At 39.3% G+C, this 22,838-nt stretch overlaps 1 long non-coding RNA gene across 1 annotated transcript; it reads right to left on the bottom strand.

Moving 5' to 3' along the window:
* Nucleotides 1–1,547: 1,547 nt before the first annotated feature.
* Nucleotides 1,548–21,251, bottom strand: LOC147372517 (uncharacterized). Its single transcript, XR_015164146.1, has 3 exons — nucleotides 21,128–21,251; nucleotides 8,850–8,964; nucleotides 1,548–1,678 (listed from the first exon to the last, which is right to left on the bottom strand). It is a non-coding gene; the product is annotated as an uncharacterized LOC147372517 (long non-coding RNA).
* Between the last annotated feature and the right edge of the window lie 1,587 nt (nucleotides 21,252–22,838).

The raw sequence follows: 22,838 nt of genomic DNA, 5'->3' as shown, positions 1-22,838 counted from the left end.
CCAGACCTGCCATTACTAGCTGTGTGACTCTGGGCAAGTTCCATAATCTGTAAAGAGCACTGAGGTGAAAATTACAGGAGTTATTTCCTGTAAAGTGCTTAGAAGAGGGTCTGACACATAGTAAGGGCTTGCTTTAGCCAATATTATCTATTGATAGTGCTTATCTGGAAAACTGTCCAGACCAGGGGAAAAAAAAAAAAAATGACTGTGATTAATTAACAGTACACTCCACAGGTAATGAAAGAGTAATGGCAATAATAAGTGCCATGGGTTTGCCAACTCTATTCTAGTCCACCCCTAACTCCACCTGACCACAGTATGTATCCAAAGCATGAGTATATCAACGACAAACAAAAGGGAGGACTCTCACAAGTCTGGTTAGTTAAGTCTCAACTAGAACTCAGTGATGTGAGTGTTGGTCATTTTTTTCAATACCTGCGATAACTGACAATTTTAAGGCTTGGTCAGGCCAGCATCCCTTAATAAATTTTGTTCTGCGTCACTATCTGGAAACCCTGCAAGTTCTATTTTTCTTTCTGATCGATCTTTGTATTCCTGTGAGTTGATCTGGGAGGTGAAATTTCCAAAATCTCCACCTACTGGAGGCCGACAGTGGTCAGGTCTAAAGTGGGGGACCTGATGCAAAAGTTGAAGAGGTGGCACCTGTTACTAACCTCTAGTCTAATGGGATCCTCTCATGACACATGAACACCTCCCAGGCCAAAGGTCTTCATCTGATATGTATTTCAGTCATAACCTAAATTCTTGTGCATATCCTATAAAATGAAATTATTTCAGTGAGGATAATTTAGAATGTAAATGGTCACTTTGATGAACTTTTAATATGATTATAATTATTCATCTTATAGACATAACTTAAGAGCAAAAAAGACTTGTAAAAAGCTTCTAACCAAAATTCAGACTTCAGTATAGCTCCATTAAAGGATTTTTTTGTCCAAAGATAACGAAAAAATGTGGAACAACTTAAGATTTTTTGGTTCTGCTAAACTCTTGTCATTTCCTAACCCCACCCTAACTCTTCTTCCTTTAAATACTGCCCCCAGATGCTGACTCCTTCTATTTCTCACTTCTTCCAGCAAGCTTTTCCCTTTTGGCAAAGCCCAATATCCTTACACATCCTTCTTCTGTGTTTCCTCCCCGAAGAACAAGTTCTTCTAAAAATAAATCTACCAAAATAGGATGAGTAAAAAGTTCTTCTAAAAATAAATCTACCAAAATAGAATGAGTAATAGGTAGATTTTAAGCAAAAGGCTTTCTTCAATTCCCAAGAGAAAAGACAAAAAATTACCAAGATTTTACACTACTGGAAACTAAGAATTCTAGCCTCCAGAACTAAATCAACTGAAATAGATTAGTAAATTCTTTAAATGCAAATATCTGGTTCTACAATGCTGAGTGGAAGGCTTAGAAAAGGATCTAGCATCTTCTGGTTTCTTCAGACAGAATAGAAACATTAGAAAACGTAAGACGTGGGACAAGGCTTATTGCATTTCCAGTAAAGACTAAGTTGATATTAACTTACTTCATAAGCAAAGAAAGGGTAAATCCATGGGAAATTTTGAAAATCATCTCTTCACTTTTATCTGACAACATTCTGCATTCATCCACAGGCAGTTGCTTCTGCTGCATTACTCTCCGTTGTGTGCATGGCCTCTAGCTAGAAATAGGGAATTGGAATTTTGTACATAAGCAAGAGCTAGAATTGCTTCCCTAATACACTCATCAGATTAGGGCAAATATTTTGAGATGTTCTTAGAACAAAAACAAAATGAGGTAATAATAGCTTTATGAACTTAGTAATGTGGAATCTGACTTTCATTTTTTCTCTCAAACTTAGAGAAGACTTATCCTTAACTATTAAGGACAGTTTTCAATGAGTGCTACACTGCTGATAATAAAACCAACTATTCTGTTCACCCTAAAAATCAGAGACCAAGATAGTAGGCATCTCTTACTGTCCTCAGACTCGCCTGACTCCCATATTATTAACCTTACACTCCAAAAACATACATACTAGATGCTGACTGCAAACAGTAAAATACGGCAAAAAATAATTATAGCACTGTTTCTGAAGCTAGGGACAACACAGAAATATGGAATAAATATTGGAACTATTTTTTCTTCACTTGTTATTCTCAGAGCTTTCAACTTTACCAAGAACTCTGCTCTCCTTGAGAGACAGACAATTGGCAAATGTCAATCATCTTAAACAACACCTATAACCCTAAGAGTACCTATACCTCTCTAGAATACTGTTCTTATGTGGACACTAAGCCTTTACTTGTCTACCACACACAAATCTGATTTATTACTATGGGGCAATTTTTGGAGTGTGTGCTCAGTCATGTCTGACTCTTCACAACTCTTTGGACTATAAGCCACCAGGCTCCTCTGTCTGTGGGATTTCCCAGGCAAGAATACTGGAGTGGGTTCCTACTCCAGGGGATCTTCCTGACCCAGAAATCGAAACTGTATCTCTTGCATCTCCTGCACTGGCAGGTGGATTCTTTACCTCTGTGCCATCTGGGAAGCCCCTCCATATCCAGATCCCTCCCATGATATATGGACCATATCTCATTGAAGTGTGTATCCAGTAATTTACAAAGTGAAGAATTAACTACGTACTCTAGAGATTTGCCAATTTTTAATGCACAATACCGTGTGGGAGGGTAACATAACTGAAAAAATTGTCAGAAATAAGTATAACTTAGCCAAAGTTATAAAAGACACTTTGCAGTTAAACACATAGTTTTGGGTAATCCAATTGCTTTTGACTTCCTATTAGCTCATCTAGACAGTGTCTGTGCCTTTGCTAACAATTTGTGATGCACTGGTCAGATAGAAAAAGCTACCTCTGAGAAACGCTGGGCTGGAAGAAGCACAAGCTGGAATCAAGAGTGCCGGGAGAAATATCAATCACCTCAGATATGCAGGTGACACCACCCTTATGGCAGAAAGTGAAGAGGAACTAAAAAGTCTCTTGATGAAGGTGAAAGAGGAGAGTGAAAAAGTTGGCTTAAAACTCAACATTCAGAAAACAAAGATCATGGCATCTGGTCCCATCACTTCATGGGAAATAGATGGGGAAACAGTGGAAACAGTGTCAGACTTTATTTTGGGGGGCTCCAAAATCACTGCAGATGGTGACTGCAGCCATGAAATTAAAAGATGCTTACTCCTTGGAAGAAAAGTTATGACTAACCTAGATAGCATATTGAAAAGCAGAGACATCACTTTGCCAATGTCCGTCTAGTCAGGGCTATGGTTTTTCCAGTGGTCATGTATGGATGTGAGAGTTGGACCATAAAGAAGGCTGAGTGCCAAAGAATTGATGCTTTTGAACTGTGGTGTTGGAGAAGACTCTTGAGAGTCCCTTGGATTGCAAGGAGATCCAACCAGTCCATTCTAAAGGAATCAGCCCTGGGTGTTCTTTGGAAGGAATGATGCTAAAGCTGAAACTCCAGTACTTTGGCCACGTCATGCGAAGAATTGACTCATTGGAAAAGACTCTGATGCTGGGAGGGATTGGGGGCAGAAGGAAAAGGGGACAACAGAGGATGAGATGGCTGGATGGCATCACCAACTCGATGGACGTGAGTTTGAGTGAACTCTGGGAGATGGTGATGGACAGGGAGGCCTGGCATGCTGCGATTCATGGGGTCACAAAGAGTCGGACACAACTGAGTGACTGAACTGAACTGAACTGAACTGAAACTAAAGGAGATGTCTGGATCTCCAAGGTGAAACCCAAATAGACACTGGGAGAAGTGTTCTTGGCTTGAGTTCACTAGTTTGGGAGTGTGTTTTCAAAACATTCTACAAAGGTTAATCATTCTTCCCATATTCTTCACGTTGTATTATCAATACAATTGCCTAGTATAGAGCCTAGAGTTTTGAGTGCTGCCATGCAGTTACTGTCATTTGACAAAAGGATCAACAAGACCAGAACTCTTATTCTGGTGCCAAACTCTTACTCTGAGGTGCAGAATCATCTATAGATTCTGACAATAGCAAAAATCTGGAGTGAGACTACTTTTATGGCCAACCTCTGGACTAGTCAGAGAATGGCTAAAAGGGGGTTCTAAAACTACAGTACCATCTCTGTTAACTGTGCAGTTGTCAACTCAGAATGTATTGTGATTCACATAACACTTCCTTCTTCACTCAGAACCTCATCTCACCTAAGTTAATCTTTGCCATAAGAAGTCACTGAAAAGAAGACTCAGGGAGGGAACACAGCCACATCCATCAGTGGAAAATTGGATTAAAAATTTACTGAGCATGGCTTTGCCCACCACAGCAAGACCCAGTTTTTCCCACAGCCAGTCCCTCCCATCAGAAAGCTTCCACAAGCCTCTTATCCTCATCCATCAGAGCACAGACAGAATGAAAACCGCAACCACAGGAAACTAACCAAACTGATCTCATGAACCACAGCCTTGTCTAATGCAGTGAAACTAGGAGCCATGCCTTGCAGGGCCACCCAGGACAGATGGCTCATGGTGGAGAGTTCTGACAAGCACTCCACTGGAGTTCCACTGGAGATGTGGAATGGCAAACCACATCAGCATTCTTGCCTTGAGAACCCCATGAACATTATGAAAAGGCAAAAAGTTATAACCTGAAAAGATGAACTCCCCAGTTTGATAGGTACCCATTATGCTACTGGAGAAGAGTGGAGAAATAGCTCCAGAAGGAATGAAGAGATGGAGCCAAAGTGAAAATGATGCCAAGTTGTGGATTTGTCTGGTGGTGAAGGTAAAGTCCAATACTGTAAAGAACAATATTGCATAGGAACCTGGAAAGTTAAGTCCATGAATCAAGGTAAAATGGAAGTGCTCAAACAGGAGATGGAAAGAGTGAACATAGACATTTTAGGAATCAGTGAACTACAGTGGACCAGAATGGGTGAATTTAATTCAGATGACCATTATATCTACTACTGTGGGCAAGAATCCCTTAGAAGAAATGGAGTAGCCCTTACAGTCAACAAAAGAATCCAAAATGCAGTACTTGGGTGCAATCTCAAAAACAACAGAATGATCTTTGTTCACTTCCAAGGTAAACTATTCAATATCAGAGTAATTCAAGACTATGCTCCAACCATTAATGCCGAAGAAGCTGAAGTTGAATGGCTCTATGAATTCCTACATGACCTTCTAGAACTAATACCCAAAAGAGATGTCCTTTTCATCATAGGGGACTAGAATGTAAAAGTCGGAAGTCAAGAGATACCTGGAGTAACAGGCAAGTTTGACCTTGGAGTACAAAATGAAACAGGGCAGAGGCTAACAGAGTCTTGCCAAGAGAACTGGTCACACCAAACATCCTCTTCCAACAACATAAGAGAAGACATGGGCATCACCAGATGGTCAATGCTGAAATCAGATTAATTATATTTTTTGCCCCCAAAGATGGAGAAACTCTATACAGTCAGCAAAAAAGGGATTGGGAGCTGACTGTGGCACAGATCATGAGCTCCTTATTCCAAAATTCAGATTTAAATTGAAGAAAGTATGGAAAACCACTAGGCCATTCAGGTATAAATCAAATCCTTTATGATTATACAGTAGAAGTGACAAATAGGTTCAAGAGATTAGATCTAATAGACAGACTTCCTGAAGAACTATGGGCAGAGCCTTGTAACATTGTACCAAAAGCCATGATCAAAACCATCCTCAAGAAAAAGAAATGCAAAAAGGCAAAATGGTTGTCTGTGGAGGCCTTACAAATAGCTGAGAAAAGAAGAGAAGCAACAGGCAACAGAAAAAAGGAAAGATATATGCATCTGAATACAGAGTTCCAAAGAATAGCAAGGAGAGATAAGAAAGCCTTCCTCAGTGATCAAAGCAAAGAAATAGAGCAAAATAATAGAATGGGAAAGATCTCTTCAAGAAAATTAGAGATACCAAGGGAACATTTCATGCAAAGATGGGCATAATAAAGGACAGAAACGGTATAGACCTAACAGAAGCAGAAGATATTAAGAAGAGGTGGCAAGAATACACAGAAGAATTATACAAAAAAAGATGTTAATGACCCAGATAACCACGATGGTGTGATCACTCTCTTAGAGCCAGACATCTTTGACTGCAAAGTCAACTGGGCCTTAGGAAGCATCACTATGAACAAAGCTAGTGGAGGTGATGGAATGCCAGTTGAGCTATTTCAAATCCTAAAAGATGATGCTGTTAAAGTGGTGCACTCAATATGCCAGCAACTTTGGAAAACTTAGCAGTGGCCACAGGACTGGAAAAGGTCAGTTTTCATTCCAATCCCAAAGAAAGGCAATACCGAAGAACATTCAAACTACCACATAATTGTACTCATTTCACACTCTAGCAAAGAAGTGCTGAAAATTCTCTAAAGTAAGCTTCAATGGTACATTAACTGAGAACTTCCAGATGTTCAAGCTGGATTTAGAAAAAGCAGAGGAGCAAGAGATCAGATTGCCAACATCCCTTACTTGATTGTAATGAAAGTAATGAAATGTTTTATATCTTGATTGCAGTGGTAGTTACATAGATATACATTTGTATTTGAATTGTTCTCTTAAAATGGGTACATTTTATACTAGGTAACATTTAAAAACTTTAACTTTTAAAAACACAGTAACTTTTAAAAATAGTCATTTGGCTGAACCACATGAAAATTCCAGATACTGAGTGAGCCAATTTTGATCTATAAAACAATAACTTTACAGATAGTACATTCTAGTTTATGAATGAATGAAGATATTATCTACAATTAATTGAAACTGAATTTTTAAAGATTTTTATCATAAGTAATATTTGTATCATAATAGGGAAACTTAAAAAAAATGACAAATATATGGATCCCTCCTTTAAAAATCACAGCTGGAGGCACACGATTTTTGATGAGTATTTGGAATTGGTAAAAAAAAAATCATTGAAAGATATTGTTATTGTAAATTTTAGGATCGCTCATACCTAATTACTTCTGATCAGGGCTAATCAAGAGATATAGTCCAACCTACTGCAATTTACGGAGAAGGCAATGGCACCCCACTCCGGTACTCTTGCCTGGAAAATCCCATGGGTGGAGGAGCCTGGTAGGCTGCAGTCCATGGCATCACTAGGAGTCAGACACGACTGAGTAACTTCACTTTCACTTTTCACTTTCATGCATTGGAGAAGGAAATGGCAACCCACTCCAGTGTTCTTGCATGGAGAATCCCAGGGACAGGGGAGCCTGGTGGGCTGCCGTCTCTGGGGTCGCACAGAGTCAGACACGACTGAAGGAACTTAGCACTGCAATTTAATTCAACAAACTTAATACCATCAAAGATATGTCAGAAGATGGTTTAATATAATTTTACAAGTAAAAATACATTTTTATTTTCTCCTTAGTAAAAAACTTGAAATATTAATTTCTAGGCAGTCTTAAGAAAACTTAATGAGAGTTACAAAAGGATTTAAAAATCAAATTCAAAATACCCTTGTTGACAACAGGTGAAACAATTTAATTTGCTTCATTTGAAACCTATTTTTCAGAAACAATTACAACAATGCAGTTGATTTCAAATATCAACATGAAATTCTTGTTTCTGTTATTATTGGGTCCTTTACTGTTCATGTCTCTACTTCTTTACTGTGATCAAGAATCCTGGGGAAAATCTATTAAGGCATGTTATCATAAAAATTACAGCATTCTTACATAATGTACAGAAACGACAGACTTAAAAGAAGCAGAAGAGTTTAAGAAAAGGTGGTAAGAATACACAGAAGAGTTATACAAAAAGATCTTAATAACCTAGATAACTACCATGGTGTGATCATTCACCTAGAGCCAGACATTCTGGAATATGAAGTCAAATAGGCCTTAGGAAGCATTACTATGAACAAAGCTAGTGGAGGTGATGGAATTCCAGCTGAGCTATTCAAATTCTAAAAGATGATGCTGTTAAAATGGTGCACTCAATATGTCAGCAAATTTGGAAAACTCAGCAGTGGCCACAGGACTGGAAAAGGTCAGTAAGAAAGGCAGTGTTCAAACTACCACACAATTGAGGTCTTTTCACATGCCAGCAGGGTCATGCTCAAAATCCTTCAAGCTAGGCTTCAACAGTAGTTGAACAGAGAACTTCCAGACATACAAGCTGGATTTAGAAAAGGCAGAGAAAATAGAGACTGAATTGCCAATAGCCACTGAATCATAGAGACAGCAAGGAAATTCCAGAAAAACATCTACTTCTGCTCATTGACTATGTAAAGGCTTTGAATATGTGGATCACAACAAACTGTGGAAAATTCTTAAAGAGGTGGGAATGCCAGACCACCTTACCTGCCTCCTGTGAAACCTATATGCAGATCAAGAAGCAACAGTTAGAACGGGACATGGAACAAGGGACCAGTTCAAAATTGGGAAAGGAGTACGTCAAGGCTGTATATTGCCATCCTGCTTATTTAACTTTTATACAGAGTGCATCATATGAAATGCCGGGCAAGATGAAGCACAAGCTGGAATCAAGATTGCTGGGAGAAATATCAATAACCTCAGATATACAGGTGATACCACTCCAATGGCAGAAAGTGAAGAGGAACTAAAGAGCCTCTTGATGAGGGTAAAAGAGGAGAGTGAAATGCTGGCTTAAAACTTAACATTCAAAAAACTAAGATCATGGCATCTGGTCCCATTATTTCATGGGAAATAAAAGGGGAAAATGTGGAAATAGTGTCAGATTTTATTTTCTTGGGCTCCAAAATCACTGCAGTCAGTGACTGCAACCATGAAATTAAAAGACACTTGCTCCTAGGTTGGGAAGATCTTCTGGAGGAGGGCATGGTGACCCACTCCAGTATTCTTACCTGGAGAATCCCTACGGACAGAGGTGCCTGGCAGGTTGCAGTCCATGGGGTCACAAAGAGTTGAACATGACTGGGTGAGTAAGCACACAGCTTCTTAGAAGAAAAGCTGACAAACCTAGACAACGTATTAAAAAAAAGAGACATCACTTTGACAGCAAAGGACTGTATAGTTAAAGCTATGGTTTTTCTAGTAATCATGTATGGATGTGAGAGTTGGGCCATAAAGAAAGAAGGCTGAGCACAGAAAAATTGATGCTTTCGAACTGTGGTATTGGAAAAGACTCTTGAGAGTCTCTTTGACAGCAAGGAGATCAAACCAGTCAATCCTAAAGGAAATCAACCCTGAATATTCATTGGAAGGACTGATGCTGAAGCTGAAGCTTCAATACTTTGGTGACCTGATGCAAAGGGCTAGAAAGCTTGAAGGCAGGAGGAGAAGGGGGTGATAGAGCATGAGATGGTTGGATCTCATCACCATCTCAATGGACATGAATTTGAGCAAATTCCAGGACATAGTGAAGGAAAGAAAAGCCTTCAGTCCTGCAGTCCCTGGGGTCACAGAGAATGGGACTTAGCGACTAAAAAGCAACAATTATAAAAAAGAATAAACAATTAAAAGCCATAAATTGACCTTGACAATATGGAAAACAATGACTACATAGTCAGCCTCTAATCTTTTTCAATTCATTCTTAAAATTTTTTTTCATTGACATCCAAGTGGCTAGCTTAATTGTCAAGGAATAATTACTTTCTAAACAGCAAGCCAGAGTATTTGAAACACTAAAATCCTTTCTGATAAAACTGGTTTCTTCTCAGTTTGCTCTGTAAAATACAGTATGGCCAGTTAAGTTTGTATTTCAGAACATTTTTTTACTATAAGTATATCACATGTAATATCTGTATATTGTAAAAACGTCTTTGTTAGTCATCTGAAAATCAAAATTATCTGGGTGCTCTGTATTTTCGCTTGCTTTATCTATCAACTCTGTCTTTTACTCTTGTAATGATTAATCTAATTCAGTGAAATAATAGTTCATAATCCATCAGGGATTTTGTAAAATATATTTATGTATTCATAAATTAAAAGGGGTTGAACAAGCCAGCAGAATTCTTTTCTAATTTTTCAGTTATTTTGTTGATATATTCTGGATAACAAATGTTACTCAACTGTAGTATGGATAAAAGTATTAAGTAATAAAACATTTGTATGTGAAGAAATATCCAATACCCCATTACTTCAGTAAAGACTTAATGATTCTGGATTGCATATGGTCCAACTTCCAAGAAGAAAGAATAGCTTCTCTGAGAAAGGTTGACAGGAACTGCATTTTAATTTCCTTTGGAAAAATTTCCAAAGCATTTTACTCTGACACTATCCTGTTTTTTTCTGTTGCAGCAGAGTTCCATGTTATTTTTATCTGAAAGAAGAAATTGGAAGGTAACATCCAGGCATGAAGACTTGGTGTTTACTTGGACTATGTCATTAAAATTTCCAACTAGTTGAGTGCTTTCCATGTTTCTCAAAGGTCTTCACCCTGTAAAAGCTGATGGATGACCTGACAGGTATTTCCAGGCTTCGGTTGGTGTAATGTGAGCTCAGGGCCTGGAAACAATAAAATGGCAATTTTCTGAGAGATTTACCTGCAAAAGAGCCAGGAACATAAAAACCTGTTTCAGCTTCCCACCCAAAGCCTCTTCTTTTCTCTCAGTCCTGGAGGGGTTAGGGAAGCCTGGATCCTGTCAGGTTAATTGAGGGTGACATTAAATGTAATCTCAGCAGCAGCCGCTGTGAGGGCTCTAAGGGAAAGATACTGAAGCAGGAATCAGAGAGCTGGGCCATGGTCTGACCAGAGTGGAGGCTTCCCGTCATGAACAACAGAAGCAAAGGCTGCAGGCATTGGGATATGTCAGATCTTTTCTCTTAGAACCTGGATAGGATGATTCGGTTATGATTTGACAAGTAATGGTTTTGGCTTCAGTAGCAGCTACAAAACAATAGAAGGGTCTTCTCCATAGTTAAGTCAGTCACAGCTGAGCCAGACTGTTTGAAGTTCGTATTGAGGGTCGTCCACACCATTGCATTCTTAGAGGGTTGTGCCTCGAAACTGGGTCTCTTTATGTTACCAGAAGGGATGAAGTCGGCACCCTAAAGAGAGATTCACACGAAGGAAATCTAGACCAAAGTGATGTGAAAGGTTACTAGTGAGATTCTGGTCTCCCAACTCAGTTTTGTAATAATAATCCATTAACTTTAACCCTGAAGAACCTAGATTCTGGGTCCCCCATCTAAATCCACAGCCCATAGGATACTGTCTGATTTTAAATACATCAAATGATAATTCTGCCTACCATTGTTATTTCTTCTTGGGTAACCTTACAACCATGTAACAGTTTGCTTTCAAGTTTCAGCCTGTAATTCAGCCCAGTCATTACCCTCAGAGGAACAGGACATTGCACATTGTCAACTTTGTCTTGTTGAAAACAATGCTAGGAAGCCCATGTGGAGCCATCTTTCCAGGCAGAGCTAGAAGGCAGAGGACAGGCTGGACAGGCAGAAGCAGAGTGGAGGTCAGAGGCTGTGGCTCAGTGTCAGGAGCTGTGGGAAGCATGTGAACACTGGCCAAATAGCCTGAGGTCTTTCCAGAGAAGCTCTGATTGTGCCGGCTTAGCCTCCCATCGCCTGTCTAATTTTCTTCCTGGCATCACCTCCAGGCCTCTGCTGGAAGTGGTGCTTTCTGGACTGATCGATCCCATTAAATGAGTTTCAGATGCTGATTTTCTGTTTAAAGGATGAGCAAGCATTTCCATAAGATGCATCTCATTTGACCAACATGACTAATTTCTTTGCTTTCTTGCGTCCAATCCATCATTTCACTGCAACTGTGAATTTCATTAATCAGCCAATGACGCCCTCTTCCAGATCGTTAGTGGAGATGTCAACTTCTGACTGGACCTGGTACCAGTTACCAGGGCTTGGGCCTGGCATCCCTGAGAACCCCTGGGGAGACATTCATCACTCTTATACAGGTGCCTTCATTATTCCAAAGCAATTTTAGCTTATTTTTCAAGAAACACTTAGAATGTTGTAAGAATTAGTGCTTTCCCAAAGAACCCCTAATTCAGGATCAGAACAGATGGCTGCATGATACAGCAAAAAACAGACAGCCACAAAATCTTGGCCCACTAACCAGACAGTACAGGCTCATTTATCCCCTCTCTTTTGTCTCTGGAAGAACAGAAGGATTATATCCTTCTACTATAATCCTCTATGCTTTTGATGCTTTTCCATCATCACACTTTTCCATTGATTTACCCTTTCTATTTGACAAAAGCTTCTTTTTTAAAGTTAATTTTTATTGAAGTATAGTTGATTTACAATTTTGTGTTAGTTTCAGGTGTGCAGTGAAGTGAATCAATTTGACAGAAACTTCTAATTTCAGTTCATCTACTTGATTAGCATTAGAGTGCTATATGGAAATCAGTAGGTTACTGGATGACTGTGAGGTTTACCTAGTGGTTAAAAATTTAACTTTAGAGAAGATGATGTTCTCAATGGCTTGGAGAGCAGGTATTGTTTCCTGATTTTTCTTTACCCACTCCCAGTGTAAATCAGGTTCTAATTATGTGAACTAAATCAAAGAAAATGATCGAGTCAACGAGGTCGATTTGTTTTTATTTTATTCCTTGGTACCTAGTCACACAGAGTAATCAAGTTTCAACACCAACTTTTTCTTCTTGTTTGGAATTTCCTTCTGAAATTCAGAAAAGGAAAAACATTTTTCTTCCCTCTATTTAGATACTTTTTTTGATAAAAGGAGAATATAAAATTATAGCTCTCCTGGCACTATAACTTGAAAAAAATGTTTTTTGGAGGCAAACTGAATGGAAAACTGTAAGATGAAACATTTGGTTTGCTGGAGTAGCAAAACTTGAGACAATTTTTTCTCTAGAGTATTATAATTTTATTTAGTATGATTAATATAATCTGTCATATCTCTTATATAGTAAGATGATTATTCTAAGATGTAAATTCTAATCTGTGAGGAAGAGTGATGTTTAAAACCTTTGGGGAAATAGTTTCTTTCTGTTTGGAGCTGAAAGTGGATCTCCCATTAACCAAGTAAATTGGCATTTCCTGAGAAGCTCCATTAAGCATTTTTAGGAAACAGGATCTCTGATATTACTGTTTAATCACTTCATGCCACATAGTATGTGTGTTGTAGCATGTAACTCAAAAATTATTCTGGAAGTTAAGATGCCAGTGGGATTTCCCAGGTGGCTCAGTGGTAAAGAATCTACCTGCCAAAGCAGGAGATGCAGGAGACACAGGTTCAATCCCTAGATCGGGAAGATCCCCTAAAGGAGAAAATGGCAACCCATGCCAGTACTCTTGCATGGAAAATTCCATGGATAGAGGAGTCCATGGGGTCACAAAGAGTTGGACACGACTGAGTGACTGAGCACACATTAGGATTCTGGGGGAAAAAAAAAAATATATATATATATATATATAGAGAGAGAGAGAGAGAGAGAGAGAAAGGGAGGGAGGGAGGGGGGCAGAAAATCCAAAATCAGAAAGGGCAGGCTAGCAGACTGGAGACTTAGGGAAGAATTGCAGTTCAAATACAAAGGCAATCTTCTGGTGGAATTGTTTCTTTTTTGGGAGAGGTCAATGTTTGTTCTGGTTAAGGCTGCCAACTGATTAGGTGAGGCCAACCCACATTAGTGAGGGCTATTTGCTTTACTCAAAATATAAAAATTTAAAAATTAATTCAAAAAACACTTTCACAGCAACATACAGAAGACTGAACAAATATCTGGGCACTGTGGCCCAGCCAAGATGACATATTAAAATGAACCAGTACAGTGAGGTTAGATTTGTGAAGAGGGAGGAACAGATAGTTAATAAGCATTCAACACAAACTTATTATTTTATGTATCCCAGTGGCATAAGGATGAGGATAACATTGCTGGTTTTAAGAGAAATGTTTTGTTGAAAGTTTCCGATAAGGATCAGCTGGTATATGGCTAAGACAAGGTGGAGCAATGGCCAATTTACTGCTGAAGACCAGAGTTGTTTGTAATCCAGCAAATACATTTCACAAAGCAAAAGAAGACCCTGGAAGAATATGGAACTACAAATTCTCAAATAACTAATGCAAAACAAAAGAGAAGATTTTTAGCAAACAAATGAACAAAACAAAGCAGAAGCAAACTCACAAATATGAAGAAAAACTAGTGGTTACCAATGGGGAGCGGGAGAGGGGAGGGGCAAGACTGGAGTAAAGGGTTAAGAAAAACAAACTACTGTGTAAAAAATAAATCAGCACAAGAATATATTGTAAGGCACAGGTATTATAGGTATTTATAATAACTTTAAATGGAGTATAAACTATAAAATTATTGAACCACTGTTGGTCACCGGAAGCTAATATAATATTGTAAATCAACTAAACCAGTTAAAAAGAGTGTTTAAGATGATTTATCAATGATGAATAGCTGTACGCTCCTAACTCTGAGGTAACGCAAGGCCAACACCATAGTAAGAAATAAGTACATACTCTTCATTTTGTATTTTTCTTTTTTAAATAGTACACAAAGTGAACCACCAAAAAGATATTACAAAAGATATGCCCCCAAATTGTGCAAGTAGAGAACAGAGTACAAAACAAAGATGTAAATGCCTCAATTAATACTATGGGGAACCAGCTTTTGCAATGTAAAAATTTCCTACACGGAAAAAAAAAAAAATTTCCTACACGGAAACAAACACATTTCATTCTGATTTGATTACTGATAATGATCTTGCCTGAATCTGATATGTTTCAGGCTCAAAAGAGCTCAGCAAAGATATTCACATTCTACACGTGCCCCTGTCCCCTGAAAGTAAAATCATCCATAAAAATACAAACAGTGGTCAACAGTATACAGTGAGAGTGACAGACTACAGGTGTGATAAAAGTAGGATTTATTTTTTTAAAGGAGCTTTTTGAAATTTTTTTTAATGTAAAAAAATTTAAAGGAGCTTTAATGAAAAGTACATTGAAATGGAGACAGAATCAAAACTGCTTGGATGTTTCCTTTTAGAAATGTTTTCCTCTTTCCCCTGGGAAATATTATAAGCCAAGTTTCATATCTTGTAACATAAAGAAAATAATATGACCTGTCCTACTTCCAGAGGAGTTGTGATTGTCACAGATAGCAAGATATGTGAAAACACTTCAAAAAATGAAATGATGTAAGTGGAGTTATTATTTTTAGTATTAAAAAGAAGAGAAAGTGTAAGTGAAGGGTAAGAGCTTAAGAATCAGCGTGGAGGCTGGATATCAACTCTGCCTCTCTGTACTTGTATGACTGTGAGGAATTCTCTTAATCTCTTTGAACAAAAGCTGCCAAGGTTTATATTGAAGTTTCCATGTGTGTGCACGCTTGTGATGTACATGCATGTGTATGCAGGCATGTGTGAGGAGGAGGGTGGGGGTGGAAGGGCCTCACTAATAGAATATTGAATGGAGCATACTATTTAACGTGGGGATTGCTTAAAAAGAATGTTTTTATGGCCAAGAATAAAATACTTTTGTCGAAGGGAGTTACAATGATCAAGAAAGTTGGGGAGGGGTGGATGAAGGAGGAAAGCTGGGAGGGGCTAAGTTTAGACCAGCAGTGAATCTGGTTAGAGGTTTCAGGTAGCCACCTCAAATCCACAGTACCAGCTCCCCACATCTCACCTGAAGGCAGATCTTGGGGCTGAGGGAAATCACATTAGTTGCAAGTATGGCAGTCTTTCTCAAACAAATCTCAGAATGAGGAAAGCAAAACAGAACAGAAGTAAAGCTCGAACAACTCTTGAGACTCACTCTGGGATTGAAGAGAAGACATGCTTGAGTCTAAACAACCCATAGGTATACTTCTTGGGTGTCTGTGATTTAACTATTGTGTTTCGGCCTCAAATTCACCTGTCTACAGTCTGCCTTGCGATGCTGGGTTGGGACTCTGCAAACAATACTTCTGTTGTGCTAGCTGATGCCATGTTAGGCTCTGTTTGCCAGTAGGGGGCACCCAAAGGAGATGAAAGCTTGAGGAGGAAGAAGGGATTGACTCATTTGCTTCCCACCAATTTTCCTATGAGCATCACCTGCCAAAAGCTTCTGCATTTTAGTGGTGGCAGTTTCTTCTTGTAAATATGTAACACTTGCAGATCCAGATTCATAAGACTCCTTGGAGACACCTGTGCCAGTCAGCACCCACTCTCCTTATAGGTCTGGATCCCAGACCCTTTCTCTCAGCATGCTCATTCTCCCCATCTCTCTTCAACATCATCCTGGAGGTTTTGGCCATTGCAATATGGTAAAACATAAAAAAGAAATATAAAAGAAAAATGATCAGGAAGAAGTAAAACTCTCTCTCTTTGCAAATAATGTGATTGTTTCTACAGAAATTCCTCAGAATCTCAGAAACAAATTCCTCAGAAACAAAATTTCATCTCCCTCAGGTCCCCTACTGCCAAATAGAGTCTAACATGGAATCAGCCAGCAAAAGAGATGTGGCTTGCAGAGTCCCAGATCCAACATCACAAGGCAGTTGTTGCTTTTTAGATTTTTAAGAATTTCTGTAGAAACAATCAGATTATTTACATAGAGTTTTACTTCTTCCTTTTTGATTATTTTTTAAATTTCCTTTTTATGTTTTACTGTATTGCAATGACCAAGAACTAATAAATGAACTTGTCAAAGTCACAGGATGAAGGTTAGTATACTAAAATCAGTTATATCTTTATATAATACAGCAAATAAAATGATAATTAAACCCCAGTCTTCCATATACAATAGTATCAAATCCCACAAAACTCTGAGGAGTTATGATTCTGTTATATAAGATTTAGTACATACTTTTAATCAGGAAACAACAACGGATGCTTTCTCTCTAAGAATACACGGATTGTCTAAGAATCAGTGCTTTCAAGAGGGAATGGCTCCTTTCATTATTTCACACCAAATATCCCACTTTACAGAGTCCTTATATCCATATCTACAATTTCATTTCTGAAGTTTGGAGGTCTTGGTTTCTAAAAGAGAAATCCTTAGAACAGTGGTTCCGTGGAACTGGAGCTTCACTCTGCTATTATATCTTTCTGAGTTCCTCTTACGACTACCCCAACAGGCAAAGAAAGGGGCTGCTCTGTTAGGTGGTTGATCTTATTTCACTTTTCACTTTCATGCATTGGAGAAGGAAATGGCAACCTACTCCAGTGTTCTTGCCTGGAGAATCCCAGGGATGGGGGAGCCTGGTGGGCTGCCGTCTATGGGACCGCACAGAGTCAGACACGACTGAAGCGACTTAGCAGCAAAGTCACTCACCCTAGTTGGTCAGCCCTGGAGGGCAGGGCTCTGGCTTGATGAAGAAGTGAAGTGAAGTCTCTTAGTTGTGTCCGACTCTTTGTGACCCCATGGACTGTAGCCTACTAGGCTCCTCCATCCATGGGATTTTCCAGGTAAGAGTACTGGAGTGGGTTGCCATTTCCTTCTCCAGGGGATCTTCCCAACCCAGGGATCGAACCCAGGTCTTCCACATTGTAGGCAGACGCTTTTACCGTCTGAGCCACCAGGGATGCCCCGCCTATCTAGCAGAAGTATCTACACTTCTGTAGCTCCACCAATAGAGTGATGATGGATGTTCACAAGTGAAGGATTATACAGTCATAAACCAGAAGATTGCAAATTATTTCTGCTGCTCAGTTTTGCATATTCTTGGAACAGTGCAGCACTATTTTAGAAAACAATTTCATTAACTTGAGTGCTTCCTCTAGCACACATTTTTCTGTATTTTTTTTATCCCATCACCCATCCGATCTCTCCATCCATGTCTTCATTCACTGCACACATCCTTACTGAACACCTATTGAGTGAACAGGCAAAGCTTATAGATGAGTAGAATGTCAAAGTCCTCACTTCCATAACTTATCTATGAAGTGAGGGAATTGAACTAGAGTGCCCTCTAAAATTTCCTAACAGAGTTAGAGATCTGTGTCAAGCACTCATCCCAGGCATCTTAAGTTGCCTTCAGATTAATCAAGTTAGTTAAGCTCCGAAATTAAAAAAATAATAATAATAATCTAGGGACATCCTTGGTGGTCAAGTGGTTAAGAATCTGACTTGTGATGCAGGGGATGCAGGTTTGATCCCTGGTTGGGGAACTAAGATCCCACATGCCACGAAGCTACTGAGTCTGTGCACAACTAGAGAGTCTGTGAGCCACAACAAAGATCCTGCATCCCACCTGATGCAGCCAAACAAATGAATAAATAAAGACAAATAAATATTTTAAAAAATCATGTAAAGTCCCCTCTTCTCAACCCATTTCCTTCTTCCTGCCTAACTGCCCTTCTTAAAATGCGACTGGACCCAGATCCTAAAATATCCTAATGATTATCACCTGTTAACAAGCAGGCCCGCCCAAGACAATGAGAAGTTGCTTTGTCTCCAGAGCTGACCACCAACTGACCACCTGGCACTGCATGTCTGAGGATGAAGGACCCCTTTTATTTCTATAGCTGAAAGTTTTGTCTCAGATATAACTGATATTGTTGACAGATTGCAACTTGAAAGTCACTGCTCAGTAGAAGAGCTGTTAGAAGAAAAAGCACTTCATTTCTGGAACACTTGGATAACAGAGATCAGAAATTTTTAAGGAAACCAAAAAAATGTTTCAGTTGATTCCAAATGACAGTGGAGCTTGCCTCTGATAAGAAGGGACACATTCACCTAAACGACTGCCAACACGAAAACACATCCACATAGAATTATATGCCCTAAAATTCATCTTAATAATTACACAGCAGGATTACATCCAAGAAGCTACTCAGGAGTAGGACACTTCCCAAGTGTCTTAAATAAATCTCACTTGCTGATTCACATTTCTGAAATAAAAAAATGTTACTGTATTTTTGTCATATATCCATTATTTTAATTAGCTTTCCGTGTCTTAGTCTACCAGTTCAATATTCTTTCTGATTGTCAAGACAGATATAAAATCTCTTAAATGTATTCATCTAATATTAACATCGATACTGGTAACTAATCACTTAATTGTACTCATGGGGTCAACAGGACTTCCTTAAGCCATTTCTCACTGAGACACTGTAATTTCCCATGTGAAGTTCTTCTGTATGTGGCTGTCTGTAGAAAGGATAAGGAATTTCTTCACCTGAATCAAGAATCAGAGAAGAAAGATTGAGGAGAAAAGGCCATGGATTATGGGGTAAATCTATTTCAACTGCTATATACTTAATATGGAATAGATTTCACAGTGATTTTTTTGCAAGAGTAGGCTTGTTTTCTTTGACATTTGGAAAAGAAAAGAGTATGGGTGGGATCGGATTTTAAAGGATATTTGTGGTTTACAGTTAAAACAGATTAGTCGTATTGAGACCCCTTGCCTTCTCTAAACCTGCAGTGCGAAAACACACCTTTGAACAGAATAGAAAATAAACAGTTGTGTGAGCATAGCCATCAGGATAGGCTCCGGTGATAACTTTCAAACTCCTCTTAGCATCCACTAAAAGATACTTTAAATGCACTCACATGCTTCTGAGTAAGAGCTGTGGGAGTTTAGAGGATTTTAGCAGTTCCTCCTCTCTCAGTCAGCAAGAATTGTCTGCTAAAGATCTCCAATTACTTTAGTACTTTGCAAACACTGGTGAATATAAGCACATCAGCACTAACCCAAGCAAGCTGCTTTTGGCAAATGTTTTCAGCTAGCAGTGGGCTATCTGCTCACTATGAGCACAGTCTGGAAGGCTCATAGACGGCCTTGATGGAAGTTCCTGTATGTGAACAGAACTGAAACTGGAGTGGTTCTGGCTTCTGTCACTGACCCCGAGAGTTCAAAGATTGGTTATAGGGATGTCACCTGAATGGAAAGCAGGCAACTGGCTTAATAAGAATTCTTGGCAATTAGAGATGTCTAAAAGAACCAGCAAATCCAGCTCAGTCCATTAAACAAACCACTGAAATTCACTGGGGGATGTCCCAATTTAAAATATCGAGTATGTTCAGAAGAATCAGATCCTTTTACACACAGTTAGTAGAAGAGTAAATTGGAACAACACTTCTGATGAAATAAATCAAAAACTTAATTGTGCGTATCATCTGACTAAGTAAGTTATCTTCTAGGAATTTATTCTAAGAGTAGAATTAGAAAAATATACAGAGATAGATACATAGAATTGTTTCTTGTGGTATTGTCATTAAAAGCAAACTGCTTACATGAAGTGGTACTTTATCAAATAAATTATAGTACCTATTTGTAAGGGATTATCTATTAAAAATGGATGAGGTACTTACATGGAACGATATGTTCATCATACATTTTTTTAAGTGAAAAAGGTGTAATGTATGTGTGTGTAGCACAACTCCATTTTTAAGTGAATAGGTAAACAACTGAATGGGCTCTCCTTGGCTTTCCTACTTCTGGTATCAAATTCTGCATGAGTCATAGCTCAACAAGAGAGGTAGAATCAGCAGGATATATGTATATCGATATTGATATCTGTCTATCTACCCATCTGGAGAAGGCAATGGCACCCCACTCCAGTACTCTTGCCTGGAAAATCCCATGGATGGAGCAGCCTGGTGGGCTGCAGTCCATGGGGTCGCTAAGAGTCGGACATGACTGAGTGACTTCACTTTCACTTTTCACTTTCATGCATTGGAGAAGGAAATGGCAACCCACTCCAGTGTTCTTACCTGGAGAATCCCAGAGACGGGGGAGCCTGGTGGGCTGCCGCCTATGGGGTCGCACAGAGTTGGACACGACTGAAGTGACTTAGCAGCAGCAGCAGCACCCATCTATCATCTATATACTATAAATAGGAGATTTGTTATAGGAGATTGGCTTATGCTATCCCAAGTCTTGCTTAAACAGGCACACAGCCTTATGAAGACTGTTTAGGTAAACCCTAGACCAGGGCTGGCTCTTGCCTGGCAAATCCCATGGACGGAGGAGCCTGGTAGGCTGCAGTCCATGGGGTCGTTAGGAGTCAGACACGACTGAGCGACTTCATTTTCACTTTCACTTTCATCCATTGGAGAAGGAAATGGCAACCCACTCCAGTGTTCTTGTCTGGAGAATCCCAGGGACGGGGGAGCCTGGTGGGCTGCCGACTATAGGGTCACACAGAGTTGGACATGACTGAAGCAACTTAGCAGCAGCAGCAGCAGCAGCAGACCAGGGCTAGAGTCTGAAGTTCACAGGACAGACAGTCAGGAAGGGTCACTCACCGGCAGGCTGAAATCCCACGAGGACGAACTGAAGCCCGTGTCTCTTCTTGCCTTTCCTTGCTGATGAAGGTATCCTGCAGGAGGTGGGGCCTTTTGTCATAGAATTGAACACATATACCTCTGAGAAAACTGAAGGAGGATTCAGAGGAAGGTAGAGCCTCTACAGCCTAGGAGCTGTCTCAGTGGAATGTCAGCAGGTCAATATCCATGTGTGTCGACTACATGTGGCTGCAGCTTCCCTTCTGCTTGCTGACTATCTTGCCAGATTCACCCTGTGATCTTCCTTATTCAGAAAAATACAAGAAGAATCCTTGGATATGTATTTCATGGAAGCCAAGTGTACACATTGCAAAGCTATCACAGAGGCCAAATTGGCATGTAGCTCAGGTGAGAACCCGAGGGCTGCCTGCTCATTGACCCCAGATTCAGATCAGACATACTTGTTCACACAGCCCTGGGCAGGCAAGAATCCCGCACATAGTAAAAATGGTTTTCTCTCTGCCTACAACAGGATTAAGCATTCAGAAGTTAAAAACATCTAGGATGCTTGATAAGACTCCATTGTTTCCCACAATGACAATACAGATCACAATAAAATAGTGTGCGATTGTCCCAAGTGCTTTACATATATTTATCACATTTATATTAAAGATAAAGAAACTGGAACACAACGTGGCTAAGCAACTGGGCAGAGAGCAGCTGTTAAAGGACAGATTCAGGATTTTAACCTGCGATTATGTTATACTGTTGCTCCTAAGTAGCTGCAAAGTGGTGTGTATCATGAAAACTCTGAAACATTGCAAAATCCTTAATCTAAGAGAGTATACTTATTCGGAACAAATTGTGTTAAAGCATAACTTTCAAAATAGCCAAATCATCATTCTCATACAAGTACAAAATGAGCCCCTATTAAATATTTTACTCAATTCATTGATAAATGAGGAAACCAGTAAGATATCAAAACTTAGTCAAAGGAGGAATTAACTTACAGATATTTATATTCTCTACTGGATAAAATTCATTTGCATCACTTTGTTATGGACAAGAAATACTTGCCTTATCTTCAGTTTTTTTATTCAAGTAAAACTCTATCATCACAGGTTTGTGAAGAGTCTGGTTAAACACAATCAAAGATCTACACCCTGTAGAATCAGAAATTCCTGGAAATTCTGGTAGGCAATTCCACAAGCGCTTCATGAATACCTCAGTAATCTCTCTTGCCCATTTCCAAGGTTTGACAACTTTTCTGACAAGTGAAATAAAACTTCTTTACTGAATTAAAATGATCTATTCATAAAACAGGCTTCCCTGGTGGCTCAGATGGTAAAGAATCTGCCTGCAATGCAGGAGACTCAGGTTTAATCTCTGGGTCAGGAAGTTCCCCTGGAGAAGGGAATGGCAGCCGGCTCCAGTATTCTTGTCTGGAGAATTCCATGGATAGAGGAGCCTGGCAGGCTATAGTCCAAGGGGTCGCAAAGAGCTGGACATGACTGAGCAATTAACGTTCATAAAACATTCTAGTTATTCCAAATTGTATTTTAACTGTCAAATTTTCTAAGACTCCTTTTTATTTTAAAATTTTATATTTCTAAGTAAATGGATATTCCCTGAGTCACATATTTTAAGAATAAGATGATGGTAATTTTGGGCCAAGGGTTAACACTTTGTGCTTCGAATCCAAGGGGCACAGTTTTCACCCCTGGTTGGGGAA

This window comes from Bos grunniens, chromosome 5 (genome assembly GCF_055505025.1).
Source record: "Bos grunniens cultivar Pamir isolate PY7600 chromosome 5, Bosgru_T2T1.0, whole genome shotgun sequence".
Taxonomy (NCBI): domain Eukaryota; kingdom Metazoa; phylum Chordata; class Mammalia; order Artiodactyla; family Bovidae; genus Bos; species Bos grunniens.
Note: the sequence above shows the minus strand (reverse complement) of the source record. Positions and strands in the feature narration are given on the sequence as shown.